Source organism: Heterodontus francisci, chromosome 19 (assembly GCF_036365525.1).
Source record: "Heterodontus francisci isolate sHetFra1 chromosome 19, sHetFra1.hap1, whole genome shotgun sequence".
Lineage (NCBI taxonomy): Eukaryota > Metazoa > Chordata > Chondrichthyes > Heterodontiformes > Heterodontidae > Heterodontus > Heterodontus francisci.
This window is the reverse complement of record NC_090389.1, coordinates 27,011,055-27,021,840: the sequence shown is the minus strand read 5'-3', so window position 1 is coordinate 27,021,840 and position 10,786 is coordinate 27,011,055.

Sequence of the window (10,786 nt, the reverse complement as noted above, 5' to 3'; positions counted from 1 at the left end):
GGCTCCTTCAACAGCACTTCCCAAACCCGTGACCTCTACCACCTAAAAGGAGAAAGGCAACAGGTGCATAGGAACACCACCATCTGCAAGTTCCTCTCCAAGTTACACAACATTCTGATTTGGAACTATATTGCCATTCCTTCACTGTTGCTGGGTCAAATCCTAGAACTCCCTCCCTAACAGCACTGTGGGTGTACCAACATTATATGGACTACAGCAGTTTAAGAAGGCAGCTCACCACCATCTACTGAAGGGAAATTAGGAATGAGCAATAAATGCTGGCCTTGCCAATGACACCCATATCCCGTGAATTAATAAAAATTAAAAAAAAAACTCCTCTTATGCATCCTGCTTATACAATTAGCATGGCAATCAATTAATATAATTATTTTTATTTCTACTATTGAATATCCTATGGCATTGTTCGCAGGCTGCCTGAAATCCAGTTTACAGTTCTTATTGTTTTATCATTGGTTCCAAGAAGATAGTGACTGAGCCATCCCTGTCTGCTGACAATATTCCCTGAAACTTACAGTACTCTCTCAGTGCCAGTAGAGGTTGCTGGCTTGCTTTTAGCTCAGTAATGTGGTTATGCATTTCAAAGAACCAAAGTGACATTTTACATAGAAATACATAGAATACTAAAGCACAGGAACAGGCCATTGGGCCCAACACATCAATGCCAGTGTTTATGTTTCACACGAGTCTCATCCCACCTTACTGAATCTCACCCTATGAACATATGCTTCGATTTATTTCCCTCTCATACACTTATCTAGCTTCCCGTGAAATGCATCTATGCATTATGTGGTAGTGAACACTTGGTGACAGAGAAGTGTCACTACAGCTTGGATACCTGGTCCTGGTTGCCTCCCTTAATGGCTTAAATCAGGGGTAGGCACCAGTGAAAATTGGAAAAGGACACCACCATTTATGTGTTCGCCTTATTTCAAATGTAATTTCCATCAGTCAGGATGGAGGCCAAGGGCAAGTAAGAGGGTTAGGGTTGGCCATCTATCTGTAGGCAGAGGCAGGAGAGACTTATGTGTCCCTTTTTCCATCCTTTTCACTTCAATAGCATTTTCAGTCATATTCTCACCCATACAAAGCAGGGATCAGGGTTACCCAGCACTAGAGGAAAGCCAGAGCGAAATTTCAGAGCCCAGCAGTTAGATTGAAGAATTTCCAGAAATCTTAGTTCTGACTCAATCTTGGCGACAGCATTCATGTCTACCTTGGTACCATTTACCATGGGAATGTCGTTAACATACCTTTGGCCACCCCATAATTTCATACAAGATGCAATGAGAACTGTCCTGTAGCTTTACCCTTCATAATTTTAAAGACCTCTATCAAGTCTACTTTTACTCTTTTCACCAGCCTGCCCAATCTTTCCCGATAGTTGAGTCCTCTCAATTCTGGTAACATTCTTGTAGATAGTTGCTGAACATTCTCCAGTGTTTCAATATACTTTTTGTAATATGGAGTTCAGAACTGCATGCTGTACCCCAAGTGTGGTCTAACCAAGGTTTTATATAAATTTTACATTATCTCCTTGCTTTTATATTGTATTCCTCTAGAAATGAACCCCAATACTGAAATGCATTCTTTATGTTGCCTGATGCAACATCAGTGCGATGCATGGAGTCCAGTTATGCTGAAGATCTCAAACAGGTTTATTACAGCTAAACTATTATTTACAATATAGAGCAAACTATTTACAGAACCTTAGTCTAGGTGTTGCAGTTGCAGAAAGACCCTGGCATGTAGTCACATGATTACATCCTGGTACTTAGTTCATTGGCATACTAAGATTGAAAAGAGATATCACTCTTAAAGGCAATCATACAACATCCCCCTTCTTTCCAAAGATAACTCTCATATGTTACAAGCAAAATCACATAAAATTAAATATCAAAACTAGTTATGCAGGATATAGATGATAAAATTTACAAGTATAGAAGCTTAAGAGTCCATATTTTTTTGGTGGTTTGACAACTCTTCCACATCTGGTTATGGTATGGGTATATGGATTTGACTCTTGGCTGTTTTGGGTTTGCAGGCATGTTGTCGATGTATTGGTTGTTGTCCTGTTGTGTGTTGTATTATTATGTTTAAGAGTGATATCCCTTTAAGAAACTTTCTGCTATTTAGACTAGCTGCTTGGATTGAGAGGAGCAGGTGTTTGACAGTCCTTTGTGTTTATCTTGCTTGCAGCACTTAAGCTGGCCTGTTTACACAGCTGTTCACTAGGCAGTTCAATTGGTTGTTGTTGTTAAAGTTTGTTTATATTGTTCATATTCGAGTGGTTTAATGGTTTTTTTATAGCTGTGACTGCGTGAATGGAAGCTCTTCTTCACACTTGAGTAATTTAATGAGTTTTTTAAAACGTTGGCTGCGTGGATGAGGCTCTGCAGAGCTCGGGATTTTGCCACGCTTTTTGCAATTGGACTCCTCCTGTAATGGCACCAACCTGGATCAGTCTGGGAGAGGAGTCGGGTCTTCCCCATTTTTTTTACATGGAGCTTTTGAAAAGAGATCAGATATTTAAGCAATGTGAAGGGTTTTTTTCAATCAGTATCTCTCAACCATTGCCACAATGACTCACCTGATTTACTTGCAGCCTGTCATTCTGAGCTCTGTTTTCTACAACTTGAAGTAAGTTCTTTTTTATTTCCACTGTTTGGACCAGTATGTCTCTTGAACTTTCTCTCTAGTGGCTGTAGAAATGGTTGTTTTCAAAGCTGTTTTACCTTAGACTTTGTTTTCTCAACACAGCTGCCACCATGTAATGCATTCTTTATGTTGTCTGATGCAATGAGTCCAGTTATGCTGATGATCTAAACAGGTTTATTACAGCTAAACTATTAAATAAAATACAGAGCAAATTATTTACAGAACCTTACTCTAGGTGTTACAGTTGCAAAGTGACTCTGGCATGTAATCACATGACTACATCCTGACGCTTAGCTTATTAGCATCCTAAGATTTTAAAGAGATATCAAGATATCACTCTTAAAGGCAATCATACAAAAATACATTGCACTCTTTATGGCCTTATCAACTTGTGTTACTGTCTTTAACAATTTATTTAACTGTATTCCCAGATCTCTTTGCTCCACTATCACTTTTAGGCAACAACATTGGTTAGCCCTCGAAAATGGGCGTGGGGATTGTGATGTGCAATTAACCCATGCCCATTGAATCCGACTAAAGCAGCATGCAAACTTTGTGCTGCCTGCTCATTTATATGATTGTAGCATGCAGCCAGCGCGAATGGCTACATACCTGAGCAGGGCACACAAAATCGTGGGAGGCTAGTACAAGTTCAAGCTAGTCTGTGCTGCTTAAAGCTATCCTGCACCTGTTAAAGGGAAGGTGCATTTTGGCTGCAGCTTGTGTTGGAAGTCATTGTAAAAGTGAGTTTGACCTGGGAAAGACACAAGAATAGCACAACATGGCAGAGAGCTGGCTCCAAGATTTTCCAACAGTGCACAGGAGGCCTTGGTGCAGGAGGTGGAGAGGAGAAGAGATGGCATCTGTTCACAAGAGGCCAGGTGGCACTACAGACAAACATTGCAAAGGCCGTGAGAGCAGATAGTTGTGGCAGTCAAACCCTGAGGACCTGGATATAGTGCTGCAAAATGTTCAATGACCTCACACAACTGGTCAAGGTCAGTGAATGTATCTTCACATGCCATATCTCACCAGCTGCAGCACTAGCCTCACACACTGCACCACACCCCTATCACTCACCTAAAAACAATCTCCATCAATCATGACTCATATCTCACATTCATAGCTTTACCTCAGCCTCACACACTTAGCAATGCTGCAAGCCTCACATCAACATCTCACCCTTTGCACACACAGGCAGCTATTAGGCTCATCAAACAAACACATTGCACCACACTCACTGACACACTTCCCTCTCTCTTGCAGGGCAGCGAAGGCAACAGCACCTAACCAATGGGGGCAGGCGGAGCAGCATGTCCTCATCATGATGGAGGAGCTGGTGCGCGCAATGGCGCTGAAGCTGCAATGACTGAGGCTGTAGCCAGTGGTGGGGAGGTGGCTGAAACCATCAAAGATGACAGTATTCTCACACCTAATCCTCCTTCTCACACCCTACTTCCCCCTCATCCCACAATCTCTTCAGATTCACAAGATGCAGGCATAAACGTGCACCTCTTGCTTTGCCCTCTAACCCCACCACAACCTTGTGCCTTTCTCCTTTCAGATACCCAAGAATGCAACATGGCCAGGCAGTGGTGGAAGAGCTGAAAGACAATGATGAAGAAGAAACACCATAAATTGTTCTCACACTCACAGCCACCAGTTCAGATACTGAGACTGCGCATAATTTAAAGGACAGCTCAGAGACGGGATCTGCACATGTTGAGATACTGTGCAGGAGTGACCTGTAGCCTGGGCAGAGGAGAAGAGTAGCACAAGTGCCAGTTCACCAGAGGGAGAGGTTGCATACAAGTTCTGCTGCAGAGGACTCGGATGAACACTTTGTTGTGACAGCCTTCAGAAGAAGGCTGATGGCTATAGACAAAGAAATGTATGTTGGCAGGCCAGCCAGAAAGCCTGCTGTCACTATCAATGAGCGTGGAGGAGTCTGGCACCAACTTGCCACAGGGTTTTGTGCAGAGCTTGGAGCCCATCTTTTTAGAGTGGAATTGAAGCTCAACATGAAGAGAACATCTGTGGACGCAACCATGATACAGCATCTGAGGCTGATGCCTTAGCTTCCATTGCAACCCAAGCAGAAGCTACGCAACATCTCAATGTCTCAATGCTGCAGTGATGTTATGCAAGCTCAGACTGCTGCCATCCTGGCTGCAGATATCAGTGTTCAAAGGGGCTTGCACAGTGTCACAGCATTCCAGCAATCTGTGCTCCAACAAATGATTAGGATTGCTGAGGAGCCACCACAGGAGTGCAGCACCAGCTTAGTGGAGCAAGAACTTGCTGCCCTCACTCAGGATAACATCTTTCATTCACCGCCACCCCTGCTCCCCCCACACTTCCAGTCTGCCAATGCCATTGTTGTTGCCTGCCAGCCAACCAGTCCAGATTGTTGCCGCCCATATTAAGGTGGTGCAGTTTGAAGCCAGGCTTTCTAGGCCCAATTCGACATTGTCCTCCAAGGCCATTTGCAGTCTCCTCCACTGAAAGTCCATAGCCTTCACCAGTCATGCTGCAGCCACTGGGGTGGCACTGCATAGGAGCACTAGGACAGACAAAGTCACCACAAGACAGACACTAAGGGAATGCACAAGATTGATTGTTTGACCCTTGTATGGAATGTGGCATGGTTTGATTTATAAATTAGGTTTGGAATGTTTAATTTGCTTGGCTTTTATTTTTCATTGTGGCCAAGAGGACACTGTGATGGTCAGGAACAGTGGGAAGGTAATGTGTGAGATGGTTGGTGAATTGGGAATTGGACTACATTTACGTGAGACGTAGTCGGATGAGTCGATCACGGACATCCTGGTCAGAAAGTAACTGTGATGACTGCCTCCTCCTCCTCTTCCTCCTCCTCCTCCTAAACCGGTACCCGTATAGCAGTTGACTTTGCGCTTCAAAATGGCAGCGCTGGCGTCAAATCAGTGTTAAACGCCGATTGAGGTACTGATCTGCCTACTTCGCATAATTCTAGCAGATGAACCCTGCACGCACACTAAAGCCCTCACTAAAATGGCATCCAGCGTAACTAGCACCGGAAGTTTGCACTCGTCGCGGACACCATTTTGGAGGAAAAACAACACTCGTACCATCAAAAAACCTGGTGCTACAAAGCCAAATTTCAGAACATTAGTTTCTTACCTTCCAAGGAATAAGTAGCCTCCTTATTATTCCTACTGAAAATGAATCACCTCACACTTTGTTATATTGAATTTAATTTGCCATTTATCCGCCCACTCTGCAAGCCTGCATCAGAGCATCTATTTTGGGAACCAGAAAATTGTCAGTTTTATGGTGAAATTATTTCAGTTTATTTCAGCAGGGTTGCCAATTTCAATTGGGTTTCAGTTTAATGAGACCAATTTAAGTTAAAATTAATATTTTGTCATGATGCCTGCAATTTTCTCCATCCATTTGGATGAGAAAAGTTTTCTCTGGCAGCCGGCAAGGTTCCTTACTGCCAATGCGCCCTCGGAAAACTAAGGCTTCTAACTCAAGTCTGCTGGCTGCATGTGAAATGCACTTCATATTCCTTCAAACAAGAGCTGGACCTGTTTCTGTCTGGGATGGAGATCATCTCGTACAAAAAGCAGGTGCTGAGTGACATTAATCTGGTCCAAGGTGGTCTCCTGGACTAGTTTTTATTGCCTAAAGGAGCCAGAGAAGAATTGTCCAGACATCCCCCTAAATACTTAGCCTGTGTTTTAATCTGCTTTTTGTGACACACAAGGTATCACAGTTCTGTGGGATATGCTGCAAGGCCCAAAAGGGTTTTTTCCGAACATCATTCGAATCATAGAATCATACAATTGTTAGAGCACAGGACGAGACTATTTGACCCGTTCAGTCTGTGGCAGGTCTCTGCAAGAGAAATTTAGCTAGTCCTACTCCCTCGCCTTTTTCCCATAACTCTGAAAATATTTCCTTTCAGGTGCTCATCCAATTTCCTTTTGAAAGCCATGATTGAATCTGCCTCCAACGCCCTTTCAGCCAGTGCGTTCCAAATCATCACCACTCGTTGCATGAAAAAAAAGCTTTTCTTCATGTCACCTTTGGTTCTTTTGTCAATCACCTTAAATTGGTGCCCTCTGGTTCTTGATCCTTCCTCCATCGGGAACAGTTTCTCTTTATCTACTCTGTCTAGACCCCTCATGATTTTGAACACCTCTATCAAATCTCCTCTCAACCTTCTCTTTAAAGAGAAAATTCAGCTTCTCCATTTTTCGTAAGTTCTTACTTAATGGGACACCAGCACCAAAAGAACCCTAGAGGGAATTGCTTGAGGTCCTTGTTGTGGAGTAAGATACAAAGATGAAGCCCTAATTATTCCCTTTGTGACTGTGAAAAAACATGAAGAAGTTTTCAGCAGATAAAATGTGTTTTCATCTCAATTCATGGCCCTCCTATTAAAACCTGCATCGCCACATCAATTAAGTGTGGATTTGAAGGTTTCATAAATCCTGGAATTTTAATTAAAAAATGAAACCTTGAAATTTATATTTCTCACATTGTGAGATGGAAACACACACTTGTCTGTGGACTAGCTGTATTCCCACTGCAGTTATACCGTACATCTTGAACCACCATGAAAAAGATTCTATTTTGCAGCAATGCAAAGGGGTCAGCTTCGCATTTTGCTTTCTTTGTGAGTGCAACCAGTGCAAAGTGGTCTGAAAATACTTTGATTCTTGTTGACAAACTCAGAAGGCAAGAACCAGATTTTCAGTCTCTCTTTACATCTCTTTGAAATCTTTATTTAGAGAGTTACAGTATTTACTGACTGTGAGAGTGACTGATTCCGTCATGCTAAAAGCTCTAACTGCACTTTTGCACGTAGGGAACTGTATTACATATTTTCAAAATGACCATTTTATGTTGGCTTGTACCCCACTCTCATTGGTTTCTTCCTACATATTGTGCACCCTGCTCTTTATTATCTCTAAAAATGACGTACATTGAGTTCCCCTCTAATTTTTTCTTTTCTTTTTCCTCACTCACTCCCCCCCCCAACCCTACCAGCACCACCCCCAAAACCCCCTGACTAAGATTATGAACCCATTGGGTGTGAATTTACTAAAGGATTCTCCTGCTTCTCCAAAGGTTGACTGAAGTTACAGTAGAGAAGTGGAAAAAGGCCCCCATTGAGTGAGGAATGATGGGTTGAGCCACCATCTACCCCTCTTTGGTACAGTCTGTTACTACACTGACCCCGATTCAGTCATCAAAGTGAGCGACGTTGGCACAGGGAAATGAAACCTATTCTCATTTCAAGCACCTAATGTCAGAATCAAGTACTACTGGATTTAAAGTGGGATCGCAAACATTAAACAGTGATTCACTCCTCTACATCACTTAATCCCAAAGAATACTTGATATCCACTTCTCTTGGCTTTAAAATCTGAAGTGCATAGATCAGTAGTGAAATCAGATAAGGACTCCAAGACAGATTTTGCTGATCTCTCCCTTAAAGCATGCACTTTTAAGTATTCCAGAATACAATTCTACCCCGTACTATCTTTTCTCAGCTTCACAAAGATTACGTGAGGTATTTTAATAAGAAAAATGTCAAACTAGAGTGAGGTAAGTAGGGAAAAAAGATTAGAAAACAAAATACATAGCCTGGAGGTGGGGGGATTGAAAAATGAAGAAGTAATGGTTGTGAGGCTAGATTTGTGGAGTGTGTGCTGACTAAAATAGTGCGTAGATTATCGGGGGTAGGTGGAAATGTGGAGTAATCAGTTCAGCCATGAACTTATTGAAAGACGGAGTAGGATCGAAGGGCCGAGTGGCCTTCTCCTGCTCCTAATGTTCGCATGTTCCTATGTAGCTATTCTTCAAGGCTGGAGCAGAAGCATGTGCGTGTTTTGCAAGACCCAAGTGCCAGCCAAAAGAAAGACTTTGATATTTGTGTAATGAAGCTCAAAAATTGTAATCAAAGTGAACAATAAATAAAACTGAGTGAAGTGCCATTAAATTAAGCATTTCGCTGCTTAATAATTCTTGATGATCCTGTCAGCAAAAATCCCACATTATTTATTTATCAGCTGGTCTTTTTTTGGATGCTACCTCTTTGATTATCTTCTGATGAGTCCCTGCTTTGTGGTCGCTTTGTGCATAAAGTTGGTGTTAATCAAGTAATTCTGTCCACCTGTCATAAAAGTACACAGTACTGAACAAACTTGGTATGAAATGTTAAAGCTAGGTTTTAAAGTAATGTGTATGTAACCTCAATACTGTTTATTGATGCTGGTTATTTACATGGATCACAAAGCTAAAAGGAAAGCTCACTGCAGCATCACCATCTGGGATTAGCAGATGATTCAAGCTCAGATCAGTACTGTGAAGGTATTTATCTTAGTATAAATCACAGATCAGTTCACACCAAGAGATGCCAGGGCAGACTTTAAACTTTCCACCTGGGTGTAGAAACTGGCACTGCAGATCAGGCGCCCATTTCAGAAACCACCCAGCATTGGTTTCCATCCACAGTGCTCAGGTGGCAAGTCGAACATCTACCCAATGCCCACACCCCCACATCACCACATCACCCTACCCAGGTTTTCCACTTGGGCAGTACACTGTGCAAACAAATTTTACTGAACTCTGAGATACTCTTTGTCTGTATCTGCAATCCCAAAGCTTGGAAATGTCTGCACACTTTGCTCAGTTTTTATTGAATGCAGTTGGTATGCCAGGAATTTGAATTGGCAGGCACGGGAAAATGACGAGGACCATGTAGTATGATGTAAAGGGTTACTGCTGAAGACAGTGAGAGCAACCCTTCCCACTGTAAGAGTGATGATGGAACAGTCACTTGAGACTAGGCTTGGGAGAAGAAAAGAGAGCAGCACCAAAGATGCTAGCTTTGGAGGCTTGATGAGAGCTTATATAGTATTATGTAAATAATAGAGTTCTTAGTTGGCCTTATCCTGAGACTGAGACTTTCTCCAGAACACTACTAAATACAACAACAACACCAAACATGGTGGCTGTGGTTAGGATGATCAGAAAATATTAAAAAGCACCTTGCTTCGTGAAGTAGCGCCAAGAGAACAGTAGATCTCGTCGGGGGACTGGAACGAATTCCAGAGCTGGGTCACAAGCTGGTGAGAGCTCTGCACACGTGCCCAAGCAGCTGACTGAGGCTGAAACAGCCAAGGCCCTGACAGTCGGAAGGCTGTGGGTAGCCAGGCCTATGCTGAGCCCCAGGCTGCTGATGACCCCCTGTTGTCGACAGCACAGAGCATGCTGGAGCTGCAACAGCAGTTGTGGCAACATCTGGTGGAGATGCCACAGGCCATGCACAGCTTTGAGCAGATGATGGGGGAGTCCATATAGGCCATGACAGTTCCCATGTCCCAAGCATATGAGCCCCTGGCATCATCCATGGAGAGGACAGCAGCCTTCTTGGTGAGCCAAGTTCCATTAATATGCGCTGACCTGCAATCCCTCGCCAAGGTCATGAGATCCATGCAACAGTGGCAAGGCGAGAGAGGGACTAGGGGCATGGAGATTGTCCCTGCACCTGGTCCTTCCCGGGAGAGCAGCAAGGTTCAAATGAGCCTTGAGATGGAGGAGGCTAGCCTGTGTGCCATATCTGGGGTCGTCCCTCAAGGTGATTTCAATGTGGGCGCCGACCCCTCCATCCCTCCGCCAATGAGTCAAGCACCAGCAGCCACGACATCTGAGGAGATTTCTGCACTGACGCAGGATTCCCCCAGCCAGCCGGGGCCCTCCAGGCCTTTTGCGCACAGCGGATGACGGCCAAAGTCATCCACAACCAAAGGACAATCAGCCTTCCTCCAGTCACGCGGCTAGCGCAGAGGTGGCACTGCGAAGGAGAAAACACTGTGACACGACTGCGTCTCCATGGGTGACACTACACTGTAAAAAGCTAAATCACGAAATGTTCTTTGCTAACATGTGTGTCGTTTTTACTCTGAATGACATGTGGCAGCATGTACTGATCGTGTCTCCTCCCATTACATCTTTGGCCTTCCAGAACTTCCAATGTATGGAAAAACATCATTGCCTTTTCAGTATTACTCATGTGCGTCTCCATGGATGCAGTAACATGGACAATAGCTAA